Genomic DNA, 19,905 nt, shown 5'->3' on the forward strand with positions numbered 1-19,905 from the left:
GTTTTCTGCCCATTTCTTCACTGGGTTATTTGTTTTTCGGGTGTGGAGTTTGATGAGCTCTTTATAGATTTTGGATACTAGCCCTTTGTCCGATGTGTCATTTGCAAATATCTTTTCCCATTCCGTTGGTTGCCTTTTAGTTTTGTTGGTTGTTTCCTTTGCTGTGCAGAAGCTTTTTATCTTCATAAGGTCCCAGTAATTCACTTTTGCTTTTAATTCCCTTGCCTTTGGGGATGTGCCGAGTAAGAGATTGCTACGGCTGAGGTCAGAGAGGTCTTTTCCTGCTTTCTCCTCTAGGGTTTTGATGGTTTCCTGTCTCACATTCAGGTCCTTTATCCATTTTGAGTTTATTTTTGTGAATGGTGTGAGAAAGTGGTCTAGTTTCAACCTTCTGCATGTTGCTGTCCAGTTCTCCCAGCACCATTTGTTAAAGAGACTGTCTTTTCCATTGGATGTTCTTTCCTGCTTTGTCAAAGATGAGTTGGCCATACGTTTGTGGGTCTAGTTCTGGGGTTTCTATTCTATTCCATTGGTCTATGTGTCTGTTTTTATGCCAATACCATGCTGTCTTGATGATGACAGCTTTGTAGTAGAGGCTAAAGTCTGGGATTGTGATGCCTCCTGCTTTGGTCTTCTTCTTCAAAATGACTTTGGCTATTCGGGGCCTTTTGTGGTTCCATATGAATTTTAGGATTGCTTGTTCTAGTTTCGAGAAGAATGCTGGTGCAATTTTGATTGGGATTGCATTGAATGTGTAGATAGCTTTGGGTAGTATTGACATTTTGACAATATTTATTCTTCCAATCCATGAGCAGGGAATGTCTTTCCATTTCTTTATATCTTCTTCAATTACCTGCATAAGCTTTCTATAGTTTTCAGCATACAGATCTTTTACATCTTTGGTTAGATTTATCCCTAGGTATTTTATGCTTCTTGGTGCAATTGTGAATGGGATCAGTTTCTTTATTTGTCTTTCTGTTGCTTCATTGTTAGTGTATAAGAATGCAACTGATTTCTGTACATTGATTTTGTATCCTGCAACTTTGCTGAATTCATGTATCAGTTCTAGCAGACTTTTGGTGGAGTCTATCGGATTTTCCATGTATAATAGCATGTCATCTGCAAAAAGCGAAAGCTTGACTTCATCTTTGCCAATTTTGATGCCTTTGATTTCCTTTTGTTGTCTGATTGCTGATGCTAGAACTTCCAGCACTATATTAAACAACAGTGGTGAGAGTGGGCATCCCTGTCGTGTTCCTGATCTCAGGGAAAAAGCTCTCAGTTTTTCCCCATTGAGGATGATGTTAGCTGTGGGCTTTTCATAAATGGCTTTTATGATCTTTAAGTATGTTCCTTCTATCCCGACTTTCCCCAGGGTTTTTATTAAGAAAGGGTGCTGGATTTTGTCAAAGGCCTTTTCTGCATCGATTGACAGGATCATATGGTTCTTCTCTTTTTTTTTGTTAATGTAATGTATCACGTTGATCGATTTGCGAATGTTGAACCAGCCCTGCATCCCAGGAATGAATCCCACTTGATCATGGTGAATAATTCTTTTTATATGCTGTTGAATTCGATTTGCTAGTATCTTATTGAGAATTTTTGCATCCATATTCATCAGAGATATTGGCCTGTAGTTCTCTTTTTTTACTGGGTCTCTGTCTGGTTTAGGAATCACAGTAATACTGGCTTCATAGAATGAGTCTGGAAGTTTTCCTTCCCTTTCTATTTCTTGGAATAGCTTGAGAAGGATAGGTATTATCTCTGCTTTAAACGTCTGGTAGAACTCCCCTGGGAAGCCATCTGGTCCTGGACTCTTATTTCTTGGGAGATTTTTGATAACCGATTCAATTTCTTCGCTGGTTATGGGTCTGTTCAAGCTTTCTATTTCCTCCTGATTGAGATTTGGAAGAGTGTGGGTGTTTAGGAATTTGTCCATTTCTTCCAGGTTGTCCAATTTGTTGGCATATAATTTTTCATAGTATTCCCTGATAATTGTTTGTATCTCTGAGGGATTGGTTGTAATAATTCCATTTTCATTCATGATTTTATCTATTTGGGTCATCTCCCTTTTCTTTTTGAGAAGCCTGGCTAGAGGTTTGTCAATTTTGTTTATTTTTTCAAAAAACCAACTCTTGGTTTCGTTGATCTGCTCTACAGTTTTTTTTAGATTCTATATTGTTTATTTTTGCTCTGATCTTTATTATTTCTCTTCTTCTGCTGGGTTTAGGCTGCCTTTGCTGTTCTGCTTCTATTTCCTTTAGGTGTGCTGTTAGATTTTGTATTTGGGATTTTTCTTGTTTCTTGAGATAGGCCTGGATTGCCATGTATTTTCCTCTCAGGACTGCCTTCGCTGCGTCCCAAAGCGTTTGGATTGTTGTATTTTCATTTTTGTTTGTTTCCATATATTTTTTAATTTCTTCTCTAATTGCCTGGTTGACCCACTCATTCGTTAGTAGGGTGTTCTTTAACCTCCATGCTTTTGGAGGTTTTCCAGACTTTTTCCTGTGGTTGATTTCAAGCTTCATAGCATTGTGGTCTGAAAGTATGCATGGTATAATTTCAATTCTTGTAAACTTATGAAGGGCTGTTTTGTGACCCAGTATATGATCTATCTTGGAGAATGTTCCATGTGCACTCGAGAAGAAAGTATATTCTGTTGCTTTGGGATGCAGAGTTCTAAATATATCTGTCAAGTCCATCTGATCCAATGTATCATTCAGGGCCCTTGTTTCTTTATTGACTGTGTGTCTAGATGATCTATCCATTTCTGTAAGTGGGGTGTTAAAGTGCCCTGCAATGACCACATTCTTATCAATAAGGTTGCTTATGTTTATGAGTAATTGTTTTATATATCTGGGGGCTCCGGTATTTGGCGCATAGACATTTATAATTGTTAGCTCTTCCTGATGGATAGACCCTGTAATTATTATATAATGCCCTTCTTCATCTCTTGTTACAGCCTTTAATTTAAAGTCTAGTTTGTCTGATATAAGTATGGCTACTCCAGCTTTCTTTTGGCTTCCAGTAGCATGATAAATAGTTCTCCATCCCCTCACTCTCAATCTAAAGGTGTCCTCAGATCTAAAATGAGTCTCTTGTAGACAGCAAATAGATGGGTCTTGTTTTTTTATCCATTCTGATACCCTATGTCTTTTGGTTGGCGCATTTAATCCATTTACATTCAGTGTTATTATAGAAAGATACGGGTTTAGAGTCATTGTGATGTCTGTATGTTTTATGCTTGTAGTGATGTCTCTGGTACTTTGTCTCACAGGATCCCCTTAGGATCTCTTGTAGGGCTGGTTTCGTGGTGACAAATTCCTTCAGTTTTTGTTTGTTTGGGAAGACCTTTATCTCTTCTTCTATTCTAAATGACAGACTTGCTGGATAAAGGATTCTCGGCTGCATATTTTTTCTGTTTAGCACACTGAAGATATCGTGCCAAGCCTTTCTGGCCTGCCAAGTTTCAAAGGAGAGATCAGTCACGAGTCTTATAGGTCTCCCTTTATATGTGAGGGCACGTTTGTCCCTTGCTGCTTTCAGAATTTTCTCTTTATCCTTGTATTTTGCCAGTTTCACTATGATATGTCGTGCAGAAGATCGATTCAAGTTACGTCTGAAGGGAGTTCTCTGTGCCTCTTGGATTTCAATGCCTTTTTCCTTCCCCAGTTCAGGGAAGTTCTCAGCTATAATTTCTTCAAGTACCCCTTCAGCACCTTTCCCTCTCTCTTCCTCCTCTGGGATACCAATTATGCGTATATTATTTCTTTTTAGTGTATCACTTAGTTCTCTAATTTTCCCCTCATACTCCTGGATTTTTTTTATCTCTCTTTCTTTCAGCTTCCTCTTTCTCCATAACTTTATCTTCTAGTTCACCTGTTCTCTCCTCTGCCTCTTCAATCCGAGCCGTCGTGGTTTCCATTTTGTTTTGCATTTCATTTAAAGCGTTTTTCAGCTCCTCGTGACTGTTCCTTAGTCCCTTGATCTCTGTGGCAAGAGATTCTCTGCTGTCCTGTATACTGTTTTCAAGCCCAGCGATTAATTTTATGACTATTATTCTAAATTCACTTTCTGTTATATTATTTAAATCCTTTTGGATCAGTTCATTAGCTGTTATTTCCTGGAGATTCTTCTGAGGGGAATTCTTCCGTTTGGTCATTTTGGATAGTCCCTGGAGTGGTGAGGACCCGCAGGGCACTTCCCCCGTGCTGTGGTGTATAACTGGAGTTGGTGGGCGGGGCCGCAGTCCGACCTGATGTCTGCCCCCAGCCCACCGCTGGGGCCACAGTCAGACTGGTGTGTGCCTTCTCTTCCCCTCTCCTAGGGACAGGATTCACTGTGGGGTGGCGTGGCCCGTCTGGGCTACTTGCACACTGCCAGGCTTGTGGTGCTGGGGATCTGGCGTATTAGCTGGGGTGGGTAGGCAAGGTGCACGGGGGCAGGAGGGGCAGGTTTAGCTCCCTTCTCCTTAGGTGATCCACTTCAGGAGGGGCCCTGTGGCAGCGGGAGGGAGTCAGATCCGCTGCCGGAGGTTTGGCTCCGCAGAAGCACAGAGTTGGGTTTTTGCGCGGAGGGAGCAAGTTCCCTGGCAGGAACTGGTTCCTTTTGGGATTCTGGCTGGGGGATGGGCGGGGGAGATGGCGCTGGCGAGCGCCTTTGTTCCCCGCCAAGCTGAGCTCTGCAGTCCGGGGGCTCAGCAGCTCTCCCTCCCTTTGTCCTCCAGCCTTCCCGCTTTCTGAGCAGAGCTGTTACCTTATGACCTCCCAGACGCTAAGTCGCGCTTGCTGTCGGAACACAGTCCATCCGGCCCCTCCGCTTTTGCCAGCCCGACTCGGGGGCTCTGCTTGGCTGGCGAGCCGCCCCTCCGCCCCGGCTCCCTCCCGCCAGTCCGTGGAGCGCGCACCGCCTTGCCGCCCTTCCTACCCTCTTCCGTGGGCCTCTCGTCTGCGCTTGGCTCAGGAGACTCCGTTCTGCTAATCCTCTGGCGGTTTTCTGGGTTCTTAAGGCAGGTGTAGGTGGAATCTAAGTGATCAGCAGGACGCGGGGTGAGCCCAGCGTCCTCCTACGCCGCCATCTTCCCCATGAGAGACTATTATGAATGATATATACCAGCAAATCGGACAGCCTAGAAGAGATAAATTCCTAGACATTTACAAGCTTCCAAGACTGAATCAAGGAGAAATAGAAAATCTTAATAGACTAATTGCTAGTAAGGATATTGAATCAATAACCAGAAACCTTGAAATAGACAAAAGTCCAGGACCAGACACCTTCACTGGTGAATTCTACCAAACATTCAAAGAAGACTTAATACCTATCCTTGTCTAACTCTTCCAGAAAATTGAAAAGGAGGGAAAGCTTCCAACCTTATTTCACAAGGCCAGCATTACCCTGATACCCAAGCGAGACATGGATATTATAGGTTAATATCCCTTATAAACCTAGATGCAAAAATTGTCAGTAAAATATTAGCAAACTAAATTCAACAATATATTAAAATAATCATACACTATCATCAAGTGGAATTTATTCCAAGGATGAAAAGATGGTTCAACATCCACAAGTCAGTCAATGCAATACACCATATTAACAAAATGAAAAGTAAAAATTATATGATCATTTCCATAGATAGATAAAAAGCATTTGACAAAATTCAACATCCAATTATGATAAAAACTCTTAATGAAGTGAGTATAGAGAGAACATACCTTAACATCTAAAAGCTATATATTAAAAACCCATAGCTAATATCATACTTAACAGTGACTAGCTGAAGGCTTTTCCTTTAAGTAACAAGACGAGGATGCTTACTATACCCACTTTATTCAACATAGTATTGAAAGTCCTAGCCACATCAACTAGTCAAGAAAAATAAATAAAAAGTATCCAAATTGGAAAGGAAGACGTAAAATTGCCACTCTTTGCAGATGACATGATACTTATGTATAGAAAACCCCAAAGACTCAACCAAAAATCTGTTATAACTAATAAATAAAATTCAGTAAAATTGCAGGATACAAAATTAACATGCAAAAATCTGTTGCATTTCTATACACTGATAATAAAGTATCAGAAAGAGAAATCAAGAAAATGATACAATTATAATCGCATCAAAAAAAAATGTCAATAAATTTGACCAAGGAGGTGAAAGACCTGTAAACTAAAAAGTGTAAGACATTGATGAAAGAAATTGAAACAGATACAATTAAATGGAAAGATAGCATATGTTTATGGATTGGAAGAATTTACATTGCCAAACTGTCTTATGATCCAAAGCAATCTAGGGATTCAGTGCAATCACTATCAAAATTCCAATGACATTTTTCACAAAACTAGAACAAATAATTATATTTGTATGGAACCACAAAACACCCTGAATAGCCAAAACAATGCAGAAAGAACAAAGCCAGAGGTACCACACTGCCTGATTACAAACTATTCTACAAAGCTATAGTATTCAAAACTGTATGGTATTGGCATAAAAACAGACACAAGGATCAACAAGGCAGAATAGAGAGCCCAGAAATAAATCCACATATACATGGTCAAAGGAGCCAAGGATATATGATGGGGAAAGGACTGTGTCTTCAATTAATGGTGTTGGGAAAACTGGATAGCTGCATGCAAAAGAATGAAACTGGACCACTGTCTTACACCATATAGAAAAATAAATTCAAAATGGTTTAAAGACTTGAATGTAAGACTTAAAACCAAAATCCTCCTAGAAGAAAACATATAGGCAAAAGCTCCTTGACATTAGTCTTAACAATGTTTGCTTTGGATCTGACTCCAAAGACAAGGGAAACAAAAGCAAAAGTAAACAAATAGGACTACATCAAACCAAAGAGCTTCTGCAGAGTAAAGGAAACTATCAACAAAATGAAAAGGCAACCCACCGAATGGGAGAAGATATTTGCAAATGATATATCTGATTAGAGATTAATATACAAAATGTGTAAAGAACTCATACAACTCAGTGGAAAAAAAAAAAGGAACAGTCCAATTAAAAAATGGGCAGAGGATCTGAATAGACATTTTTCCAAAGAAGACACACAGATGACCAACAGATACAAGAAAAGATACTCAACATTACTAATCATCAAGAAAATGCGATATAAAACCACAGTGAGATATCACCTTACATCTATCAGAACGGTTATCATCAAAAAGACAAGAAATAACAAGTTTTGGCCTGGATGTGAAGAAAAGGAAACCCTTGAGTAAATTGGTTCAGCCACTGTTGAAAACAGTATAGAGGTTCCTCAAAAAATTAAAAATAGAACTACAAAATGATCCAACAATTCTACTGGGTATTGATCTGAAGAAAACAAAAACACTAATTCAAAAAGATAGATGTTGATTGCTGCATTATTTGTCACTCTGTTGGACATCAAAGACTAGTATAATATCATATGTCAGTGATACCACAATAAATAAAAATCATATTCAGTAAAAACAGCTGAGATACAGAAAAAGAAGACGTGGGGTGTGTGTGTGTGTGTGTGTGTGTGTGTGTGTGTGTGTGTGTGTGAGAGAGAGAGAGAGAGAGTGTAGCTTGAGAGTATTATTCTAAGTGAAGTAAGTCAGGCACAGAAAAACAAATACTGCATGATATCACTTATATGTGGAATCTAAAATACAAAACAAAACGCAGACTTAAAGGTACAGAAAAAAGATTGGTCACTGCCAGAGGGGAGGGGGATTGGGCGTGTGAAATGGGTGAAGGCTATTAAGAGGTACAAACTTTGTTTATAAAATAAGTCACAGGGATGTAATGTAGAGCATGGGGAATAGAGTCAATAGCATTGTATTAACTTTGTAAGGTGACTGGTAGTAACTAGATTTATCGTGGAAACTATTACACAACTATTATACAAATGTCAAGTCACTGTGTTGTACACCTGCAATAAATATAATATCGTATGTCAATTATACTTTAATAAATAAAAATCAATCATCTCCAGCAAAAGTAATAAAAGCGATAATACTGATTAAGTAAATAAATGAATGAATTTTCCCTTGGAGGGCTCTCTGCTTGCAATGTATGTCTGTCTTCTCTCCCAGGTGCACATGTTTTTGCTTATTGAAATCTTATTCTTAAAGCCCAGCTCGTGTATCCTCCCCTCCATTATACCTTTCTTCCTGGTCACATGTGCCAGAAGTGAACCTTCATTCCTAAAAGCTGTAGTACTCTCTGTGAACTATTTGTGTGACCCTGTGTTCTGCTTTGCATTTTGGATATCTGTGTAGGCATTTATTTTTCCTGTCAAATCGAAAGTCGTTTGAATTGAGGGACCATATTTTAAAAATAATATTGTATTCTGCTCAGCACTTCCTTGCAGAGCAATAAATGCTCAAAAAATACCTTGTGTTTGAAGAGAAAATGAATGGGAGGAGTATTACATTCATTGGAAGAAAAGTGGAGAAGGCCTAAGTGAGGGGATCTTTGGTTTGGCCCCCTTGCTTTGCCATTTATTTATTTATTTAGAGCATTTAAAAAAATTTTTTTAATGTTTATTTGAGAGAGAGAGACAGACAGGCAGACAGACAGAATGTGAGCAGGGGAGGGGCAGAGAGAGAGGGAGACACAGAATCTGAAGCAGGCTTCAGGCCCTCAGCTGTCAGCACAGAGCCCAATGTGGGGCTCGAACCCATGAACTGTGAGATTATGACCTGAGCTGAAGTTGGATGCTTAACCAACTGAGCCACCCAGGCACCCTGAGCTTACAGCATTTTAAAATTCATCCAGCAGATATTTATTGAGCACCTATTTTACTCAGGGCATTGTTCTAGGATTTAGGTTACAAGTAGGAATTGAACTGTCCTGGAGGTATACCTCACTTCTTCTGACAGAGAAGCAAGTCCTATTCGTCCTGGTGGTCACTTTCATCTGTACAATTTTTCAGATGCTTTTCTCAGACTTACCACATTTCCTGGAATCTTTCCATGAGTTGAGGAAGTCCAAGGGCAGGGTTCCTGTCTTCCTCGTCCTGCTCCCTACTGCATTGGACTGTGTTTTATACCTGCTAATGATTTAAGCAGGCCCTTATTTACCCTCAATGTTCTCTGAGTCTTCTCTAAACTTGCTTCATGTTTCCAGTGTTAAATGCTGAAGTGGGACCAAAGTCTTGGCAAGGATACTGATTGCTCTGCTAAGAGTAGCAGTAAGCATAATAAATAACATGTTTAGCATTGCGCTGTGTTTATATGACTTGTTTCCTCGTAGAGCCTCTTGCTCGTTTCTAGGAGTCCTTCATTTCTAACAAGTTGTTGTATTAACATGTTGAAGTTGTTGAATGAACATCTCAACAAGTTTGTCTGCTTCTCTGCTCAAACTTACGAGTACTGATAATGTTGCAGAGCTCAAGCCAAACAGAAATGTAATCTTAATTAGTCTGGTGGGTCATGCATATATAGTGTTATATTTTCCAGAGCCCTCTGATATTAAGGAAAAGTGAAGAAGTGAAAGTCAATGAAAGAGTGGAATAGTAAGGAATGGAGTAGATGGCACAGATACTTGTTTTGAGGTCCTGCTTGACGTGGAAATGACAATTCTTAAATCTGATTGAAGGACAGTCCTGAGTCTATCCTATATAGAGAATGTTAATATGCACCCCCATGTCATGGGTACTGGAGGGGAGAAGTGCTCATTTTATTTAAATTTGTGTATACCAGCCAGAAAAATGTCAGTTTGTGGAAGTGGTGTAGCATTTCCAAGTGTGAGTTCAACCCTATGTTGTCTTGTGTTTATGAATTTATAATGTGCCACCTATATCATCAAAGAGACTGTGGCACAAGATAATTCTAAATAAATATATTGAAAGTCTAGAAAGTCTCAGATGCTGCAAAACATGCTTAATGCTTAACTTACTAACCATGTCTTAATTAAACACACACAAAAGTCAAGATTAGTTTATCCTGAGCACATATCACCAGGACACGCAGCACTTAGGTGGATGGTCTCACTGTCAAGAGCTTCAGTTCATATTGGAAATGTCACTACAGAGGAATCGCTTTCAGCCACAGTTTCAGCAGACATCGTTTCTCAAAGCTAACCCCCTTTCTTCTTTGTGGAGAAACCACTCTTATCTCATTTCAGGCTCCTCCTTCCTCTCCGAAGCCATGTGCTTCCCCATGTCCCTGTGGGGTTGCGATACCAGGTACCCTAAAGAAACCCCTGCAGTCCCAATCCTTTCTCAATGCATGGCTTAGATGTTGGCAGGTGGTGCAGTCCTGGGAAGGGACATTTAAAGAACTTCTGGGGAGCACTGGGAAGGGTTTTGGAGCTCCTGAAAAAGAGACACATTGGAAGAGACCCTTTGGTCTCCATGAAGGTGTATGAGAACATAATTGGAATGACTGCCACCATCTTTTTCCACAAAAATGACAAAAACAGAAATTAATCAACCCAGAAGACATTTCCCTATCTTTAGACCTCTTTTTCTGTAACTTACCCTCTTACTGTTTAAGCCACTTTGAGCATTCTCTTGCAGACAGAAACTTTTTTCGTGATCCTATAACATTTCTACTTGCAAAACGGAAAGCTAGGTGGTTAGTTCCTGTATTTGATATTTTTGGTCACTTTTGTTTGCCTAAAAGACAAGGCTTATATTCTAATTTTCTGTAATTTACTAAAACCTAAGATGGGGCAATGATTTTCTCTTTGGCACATGTTTGGGAGCTTCAAGCTTATTTTGCTCTCAGAGTATGAGGCTACTTTCTTTATATCTTGGGTGTATGTGCTGATTAAGAGATCTCCCACATTTCACATCTCTTATGGATGTTTTGCATCACTAGAGAAAACATTCCAGTATTGATTGCGTCTCCTGTTGCTGCCCTTCTTGACCCAGATATCTTATCATATCCTGGTCACGTTCATGAACTGAATCCTCTGTCACAAATTTTATGCTCTTGCCTTATGTTGTGGACGTTGTCGTGTCTGACATTGGTTTATGCAGCATTAAGAAAGGTTCCCAAACCTGGCCCATCACCATAATCTCCCCATATATACTAACTGAATCCAGATCTCTCTCCATGTAATTCTCATTATCAACCAGGTCTGGCAACCACCTATATAAGGGATATAGAAAGGGAAAAACTTGTAATGACTTCATTCTATACCTAAAGTAAGTGTTTCCAAACCTCAACTGACAAAGACAGCTATGTAAGAAGAAAATTTTATTACTTTGTATCTTAATTTTTATTTTTTAATACAGCTTTCTTTTTTTTTTAATTTTTTTTAATGTTTATTTTATTATTTTTGAGACAGAGAGAGACAGAGCATGAACGGGGGAGGGGCAGAGAGAGAGGGAGACACAGAATCGGAAGCAGGCTCCAGGCTCTGGGCCATCAGCCCAGAGCCCGACGCGGGGCTCGAACTCACGGACCGCGAGATCGTGACCTGAGCCGAAGTTGGATGCTTAACCGACCGAGCCACCCAGGCGCCCCATTATACAGCTTTCTTTATTCTTTTGGGTGTCAGGAACCTATTTCAAGCAACCCTAAATATGACCACCGCTCTCTGTATCCCTCAGCAAGTTAGAACGAGCTTATGTGATACCAAGTTACTTGGAAGGAGGAGCCCTTTAGTCCTCAGTGTCCTTTGTCTACATTGACATCCCACAAGATACTGGGGTCCCATCGAGTCTCTGGCCACTTGTCCCTGCAGGTCTGTGTTGTTGCTAGCGCATGACAACTTCATTTTCTACAGCTCTTGTGCTGTTCTTCTGGGTCTGTCAAGGGTGCTCAGAAATGTTTATGCTGCTCCTGCTCCACTCCAGAGTAAGAGAAGCTCTCTATGCCTTCCAAGGCCCCATCAACCACCTGTTCCCTCTCTACGTGGGCACCTGAGCCTGACCACTCCTGCTCTCGGTTCCCGAAATCCTACCTGGCACCTTGCCAGGGTTCCTTGCCCTTCTCGTTGAGATCTGCACTAAATGCTTTCTCTCCAACTCTTCCTCAGTCAAGCCTGAAGCATGCTCTTCTCTGCTAGGAGGCCTGGAAACCCCAGATGTTTCCTCTTCAATCTCTGTTTATGTCCTTTGGTTCTTCTGTATTGGCTAAGTGCCTCCGCCTCAGTAACTCAAAAGCTAGGATGAAACTTTCTGTCCTTTTGCTTTCTGCTGTTCTGTTTCACTCCCAAGACGGATTATACAACATAGTTATTCAATAGACATGGCAAAAAAGTGGGGGGAGTGATAAAGGAAATCCCAAAGAAAAACATAAGTGTGTGTGTGTGTGTGTGCGCGTGTGCGCGTGCATGTGTGTAACATTAAAATGAAATGCAAAACCCTGTATGGTAGGTGTGTCAAACGTATTTTTACTTCTATAGTGTGTGTGTGTTAATTAACAATATTGAAAATCTGTCATTTGAAATCATTTTTCACTGAGTCTGTTTCACATTCTAAATTTACTTTTAATTGAAGTTCATAGTAGATGATAGAGAACAAGGATTTGAACTAATAGCTGGAATGTACACATAGAAATGAGTGTTTCCTGTAAAACAGCCACCTCAGGCTACTATACATTTATTCCACTAATTTTTATTTTGAAATTGTCTTCATGTTACAAACCTATAAGTTGAAAATGTTAGTAGTAAATTATGATTAAAGCTACTCCATTGCCCCCTTTCCCACCCCACTTATTAAGGTGGAGTTCAGCTTCATCCATTTACCTTCAGAACCATTCTTAAGTTCTGATTGGTTATGAACTTGATTTCTCTGAAGTAGTAGACAAAGATTTCTCCCTTAAAGTCATTTACATGAAATTCTGAAAAACTCGGACATCAGTTTGTAAAGAAAAGTTCAAAAATTGTTTTGAATGGCAGCATCACTGAAATAAATGTATTGTTGCTAAAGTGGTAATTCTGAAGCAAACTATTATTTGGATGAATCATTGTTTTGTTGGTAGTTTAATTTAAATCAGTGATTCTCGGGGTGCCTGGGTGGCTCAGTCAGTTAAGCATCTGACTTCCGCTCAGATCATGATCTTACAGTTCATGAGTTTGAGCCCCACATAGGGTTCTGTGCTGACAGCTCAGAGACTGGAGCCTGCATTGGATTCTGTGTCTCCCTCTCTCTCTCCCCCTCCCCCGCTGTGGGAGTTCTCTCTCTTTCTCTCTCTCTCTCTCAAAAGGAAATAAACAACAAAATAAGTAAAGTAGTGGTTCTTAACTGGGGATTGGCAATTTGGCAAGTCCTGGAAACATTTTGGTTGTCTCAACTGGGAAGGAGGTGTTCCTGGCATGGGAATGCCATGGTTGGTGCTAAATATCCTGCAGTGCCCAGGACAGCTTCCCACCGCTAAGAATTGTCTATCCCCAAATGTTAGTACAACCAAGGTTGAGAAACCCAGGTTTAAACAAACAAATTATTATTTTACAGTCATTTCTCACATTTTAATATGCTTAAAAGTTTCTGATCCCCTTCCTCCAGCCTCAGTCTTACTAAACTGTTGGGATGGAGCAGACTCAGGCACCCTTCTGTCCAGCACTGAGACTCACAACCTCTTTAAGGAAGGCTTTCTTTCTGCTTACATACAGAGGATAGGGGTGGGGTGGGGGAACTGGATCCAGGGAGGAAACAGATGGGGAGGGGAATACACAGGAAACACAGATTACTATCTAGGTGGAAGTTTCCCTAGCAGTCTTTGAATTCTTCACGAGCTTTTGCTTCTTATCTCAGCATTTTTTCTTCCTAAGATAACAGGAGCAGAGACTGCATGTGAACTCTGGTTTTCCAGAGTCATTACTCAGAGAGAGGCTGTGTGACACTTTCACCCAAAGACTGTTAAGCACCGCATGTGCTGAGATCCTGATGCCACCTGGTTCTGATTCACTGCAGAACTTCCCCTGTCCCCTTCTAATGAGTCGGGCTTGAGTGCCTTTTCCTTTTGCTTTCCAGGCTGGCTCTGCTCTCCTCCCTTGTAACACTGGCTGCCTTTGAAGCCATGTTTCCCTCACCAGTTCTCCAATGAGCAATTATGATTTCTATGGAATAACTTGATTTGCCCTGTCCCTCTCTCCTCCCTGCTTTGTACAGAGGTAAAGTTTCAAACCTCCTCAGTATGAGGCCAGATGTGGCTTTCCACAGGAAGGTCAGCTATTTTGTTGTTTACCCTACTGTCCTCATTTCCATCATAGATCCCATCTGTATGCTGGTACCTTACTATATCTCCTTTTGTGTCTTCAAGCAGCATGTGTGGCTAGCCAGATCTCTTCTTGCAGGTTTGTCCCTGATGGTCTAATTTCAAAAGCAAAGATCATTGGGAAGGCCAGAACCTCCCAAACATCCAAGAGAAATGGAAAACCATAAGGCCTTGTTTATGGATCTTAGACACACCTTAGGAAAGCCATATGCTGACTCTGCCACTCCTTTCCCTCAGAGAAGGTGTCCCCTACATATTTTACAGGGTTTGGCTAAATCTCTACATGGGAGAGTTTACCTGGAAATGGTGGACCATGGTTTTAGATTTCTGGACTCCTGATAGGTACTTCCTATCACAGGCAGCTCTATGGTCCCATTCTCATCTGGGTGAATTCCACCAAGAAGTTCTCTCAGATGAGTTCTGCCTTATGATTGAGCCAAATGTATGAGGTGATCAGATACCTCAAGCATCCCCTCTTGGTTCTGGTGTTATATTCATGCTGCACTGACATAAGCAGCTTGTGGCTTCAGATAGTCTCCAGGTAAGCTGCTGGAGGGAAGGGTCTTCTGTTGGCAGCAGCCACATTTCTCACATTTGAACTTGACATCTTTTTTTTTTTTTTTTAACATTTATTTTTGAGAGAGAGAGAGACAGACAGAGCATGAGCCAAGAAGGGGCAGAGAGAGAGGGTGACACAGAATCTGAAGCAGGCTCCAGGCTCTGAGCTGTCAGCACAGAGCCCAATGCGGGGCTCGAACCCATGAACCGCGAGATCATGACCTGAGCTGAAGTCGGACGCCCCATCAACTGAGCCACCCAAGCGCCCTGAACTTGACATCTTTAATGGAGGCCTTAAGACGCTAGTCTGGGTAGTTTCAAGTCCCTTCTTTACCAAATACCCCAGTCACCATGTGATACTGTCAAAAACAAGGAGTGGAATTCATGGGTCGGTGGTAGGCAGTGGTATTCCAGCACCAGTCCTCCATCAACAAGTTCCTGTTTCCTACCATATAATTTTGAGGCCTTTGGGGGTGGGCCTCTCCTATATCCCTTGTCTCTTCCACCCTTACTGGTGGCGTGGTCACTTGTGTACCATTTATGAGCTTTAAGTCTCTGCTTCACCTACATGAGAACCTTAATTTTTGTGGCATCACTAGCCCTGAAATACTATGCCATTGAGCATTTTATTTTTATTTAAAAAAATTTTTTTAATGTTTATTTTAGAGAGAGAAAGAGAGAGAGAACGCGCAAGTGGGGTAGGGGCAGAGAGAGGGAGACACAGAAGCTGAAGGAGCTCCAGGCTCTGAGCTGTCAGCCCAGAGCCCGATGTGGAGCTCGAACCCATGAACTGAAAGATCATGACCTGAGCTGATGTTGGATGCTTAACTGAGCCACCCAGGTACCCCTGTTTTATTTTTATTTTAGAGAGTGAATGGGGGAGGGGGAAGAGGGAGAGAGAATCTTAAGCAGGCTCTATGCTCAGCATAGAGCCCCATATAAGGCTGGGTCCCACAACCCTGGAATCATGACCTGAGCCGAAATCAAGAGTTGGATGCTCAACTGAATGAGCCACTCAGGCGCCCCAACTGAGCATTTTAAATTGGTTATTAAGGTCTCAGTTATGCTGTCAGCTAGAAGATACCTCTGTACCTTCACCACCTAGTGTAAGTTTCTTCTCATCTCTATGTTGTTGTCCAACAATCAAGTGTCATGCTAAATCATAGTATGGTTAGGGGTAGTGGGGAGAGATGCCTGAGTCTAGTCTAGGAGTAGCACTATATCTTTTGCAGGACAACCTAGGCTGCCCCAAATTCAGTTGTTAACAGTTTTCTAGACCAGTCCCTACAATGTAATATTGGCATCCAGTCTATCACTGTCCAGCTTAGAAGATTCTCAGCTGCTTCTTGTCACTTCCAGCAAGCGAAAAGATCAGGTTTTCTTTTCATGCCTCATCCTTACACAATTTTGCACATTCCTTATCTGCTGGTGGGCCCACTTGTTGGATGTCAAGTTACCTACAAGGAAAGGATCAGTGAGCGAGTCCACACTCCAGGAATTTGGGCTAATGGATCCCTTTCTTACCCCACCAGTCCCCTCCATCTACTACCTGTTTGGAGAAAACATCTGCTTCTGCTGCTCCTTCCCATCTACTGTGAGTTGGTTCTCTGAGTACCTTCCTCATCTCCCTTCATCTCAGTCTTATGTAGTGTTTGGGATTAGAGAAACCAGCTCTGTTTACTGCCTGTGAATATTTCTGACCTGCCTCAGAGTCTAGCTTCTTGAGTTTTTGTGCTTCAGTGAGAGGAGAGGAGAATATCCTGTGTAGAATCAGTGAGGAAAAAAAATAAGAGGAGGAAGGAATTGCACAGAAAACAGAAATGTAACCTCACCATATGCCATATATAATTAGAATCTTTTACTCTGGTTTTGAGTAATTTAGACAGCATCATTTGGGCACTTAATCATGAGAATAATAGCTTGAGGTCTGTTTTATCGGTGGTTAAGGTGGACAGGCAGGTAGCTTTTAGCATGATCTGATACGCTCTTACCAAAACAGTTGGAAAACATCAAGGGAAGAAGCATTATAATCTGTGACATACCAGCTTTTAAAATGAAAGTAGTAGAGTTTTCTCTAGATTTATCGTATAAAATGACATTCAACTCTAATAGATAGTGAGTTTGGCCAGATAAGGGACAACTTATCTCTGCAAGCAATGATGTCTGACTTTGATTAAATGTTCATTCTTTATCAGATTCTGTGCTCTAAACTTAACAAAAAGGCATAATCTCGTATGGTCCTCAAAACTAACTCTGAGTTAGTTTATCTTGGCAGGTTGTAGAATCACCATATTACAGATTAGGACATTGAGCTTTCAGTTTGCCCAGAATCACACAGCTATTAAGTGGTGGGATTCAAACCAAGCCTTTTGTGACCCTAGAGCCCCTGCTCCTGGCCCACATCATACCTTCATTATGGAAACGATCCATAGGAAAGCAAGAGTCCAGGCTGACTCCAGCAAGACTCTGGCATCACCACAGCCAATCTTGAGTCTGAATTCAGCTCAAGGAGACAGAATGTGTCAAAGCCAGGCTGAGATACTTCCCTGAACTTGGAGAGATCCTCTGGAGGGGATGAACCCTTGAGGAAGTAAGATAAAAATCTCTCTTTGGTGTATATGTGCATTTGTGTGTGGATGTTTAAGTAGTAATGTCCCAGCAAAGATATGGCTGATCCTATTCTTTTTTTTTCCTTTAAAATATTTCAATTCTTTATTTTTGGATAAGTAATATATTAACATTAGTTTAAAACTACAGTATGAGATCTACCTACTATCCCTGCACCCCAGTTTGTACCATTCCCTTACCCATGGATATCTTTTTACAGTCTGTTTTGTGCTAAAATAAATAAATGCAAACTTGTATTCTCATTCCTTCCTTCCTTTTTAATGTAAAAGTTAGTCATTTAAAAATTATGTACCTTCCTTTGCTTTTTTTCACATAGACATTTATCTTGGATATCTTTCCATATCAGTACATGGAGCACTTCCTCATTCTTACTTACAATAGCATAATATTTCATGGTTTAGATGCATTATGATTTATTAACCAGTCCGCTTTTAATAGACACTTGGCTTGTTTCTAGTCTTTTGCTGTTACTAACTGATGCAATGAATAACCTTGAATATATGTCATTCTGTACATGTGCATGTGTATCTGTGGATGAGTTTCTAGGAGTAGCATTGCTAGGATAAAAGATACACATTTATAGTTAGTGCCAAATTGCCATTACTAAGGGTTATGCTCATTTGCACTCCGACCAGCACTGTATGAGTTTGCCACAGTCCTGTCAACACATTTTTGGATTTTGGCCAATCTGATTGATAAAAATGTTTGGACTTTGGTCCATCCGCTATAATAAAATATTGTAGATTTCTTATCTGATTAAAATTAAACAAGTTTTCATATGTTTAAGAGCCATTTGTATTTCTTTTCCAATGAAATTTGCCCATGTTTTTCTTGACTTCTAGGTCTTTTTCTCATCAATTTCTTGGAACTCTTTATTAAGGAGAGTAGCATTTGTGTATGAACTGGACATATTTTTTTCCTGTTGGCCATTTTTTACTTTTTACTTTTTTCCTCTTGATTTTCATGTGGCTAAATTTGTTAGTCTTCTCTTATATCTTTTGGATTTTAAGTCAAAGTTAGAAACTCCTTTCCCACTCCAAGGTGAGAAAAGTGTTCTTTTTTTGCCGTCTAGTACTTTCATGGTTCTGTTTTTCTTATTTAAATCTTTGATCTACTTGGAGTTTATCTTGGTTTATAGTATAATGTTTGGACTCAGTTTTTTTCTAGATGGCCATCTAGTTCTATCACACCATTTTAAAAAATGGTTTTATTTATTTATTTATTTATTTATTTATTTTTATTTTTTTTTTTTACATTTTTTATTTTATTTTTGGGACAGAGAGAGACAGAGCATGAACGGGGGAGGGGCAGAGAGAGAGGGAGACACAGAATCGGAAACAGGCTCCAGGCTCCGAGCCATCGGCCCAGAGCCTGACGCGGGGCTCGAACCCACGGACCGCGAGATCGTGACCTGGCTGAAGTCGGACGCTTAACTGACTGCGCCACCCAGGCGCCCCAAGGTTTTATTTATTTTTGAGAGAGAGGGAGAGAGAGACAGAGAGCATGAGCAGCGGAGGGGCAGAGAGAGAGACACACACACAGAATCTGAAGCAGGCTTTAGGCTGGGAGCTGTCAGCACAGAGCCTGATGTGGGGCTTGAACTTGTGAACTGCGAGATTAGACCTGAACCGAAGTCGGACGCTTAACCCACTCATCCACCCAGGTGGTCTTATCACACCATTTTTTGAAGAACTGCTGGCAATTCAGTGCCCATTGGTTTGAGATGCTACCATTATCATATACCATATGTCTTAAAATATATTTACATCTTTTGTATTTGTAATATATTTGTCTATATATTTATATATTTTGTGTATATATGTATATATATATATTCTAAAATGGATTTATTTCAGAATGCTAGAAGAAAGTTTGAATTTTCCTGTTGCAGGCATAAAGGATTTCTTTTTTTATCATGATAAAATTTACATAATGTAAAATTTACCATTTTAACCATTTTTAAGTGTAAAGTTCAGTGGCATTAAGTACAGTTACATTGTTGTGCAACTGTCACCACCATCCATCTCCAGAGCTATTTTATTTTCCCACTTTATGACTTTGAATCAAATACACTGTTCATTTGATAACACACCATCCACTTGTAAGATGTATGCTAATTATAGAGAAGTTAAAATGTGGGAAAGTGTACATCTGAGTATTTACAAAATACCGTTCTAAATTCTTAACGGTATTTGATGTATTCTTGGATGTTCTGCTCTGTTCATTGGTTTGCTTCTTCATGTGCCAGTGTCACACTTTAATTATTAAAGATTTAGAATATCTTTTAATACATAATAGAGCTAGTTTCCCATCACTTATCCCTTTCTTTTTTCTTTTCTTTTCTTTTCTTTTCTTTTCTTTTCTTTTCTTTTCTTTTCTTTTCTTCTCTTTCTCTCTCTTTCTTTCTTTCTTTCTTTCTTTCTTTCTTTCTTTCTTTCTTTCTTTCTTTCTTCCTCTCTCTCTCTCTCTTCCTTCCTTCCTTCCTTCCTTTCCAGAAGACTTTTTTTTCCAACTATTCTTATCTTTCTGTCAAGATAAAGGAGGCAGCTTTTCCTTGGTTGTTGTGGATCT

At 40.3% G+C, this 19,905-nt stretch overlaps 1 protein-coding gene across 2 annotated transcripts in view; it reads left to right on the top strand.

Moving 5' to 3' along the window:
* The window catches only part of ELOVL7 (ELOVL fatty acid elongase 7), an 81,139-nt gene that overhangs the window by 32,317 nt on the left and 28,917 nt on the right, over nt 1-19,905 (top strand). The window lies entirely within an intron of this gene.

The sequence above is a fragment of the Neofelis nebulosa genome, chromosome 1 (assembly GCF_028018385.1).
Source record: "Neofelis nebulosa isolate mNeoNeb1 chromosome 1, mNeoNeb1.pri, whole genome shotgun sequence".
Taxonomy (NCBI): Eukaryota; Metazoa; Chordata; class Mammalia; order Carnivora; family Felidae; genus Neofelis; species Neofelis nebulosa.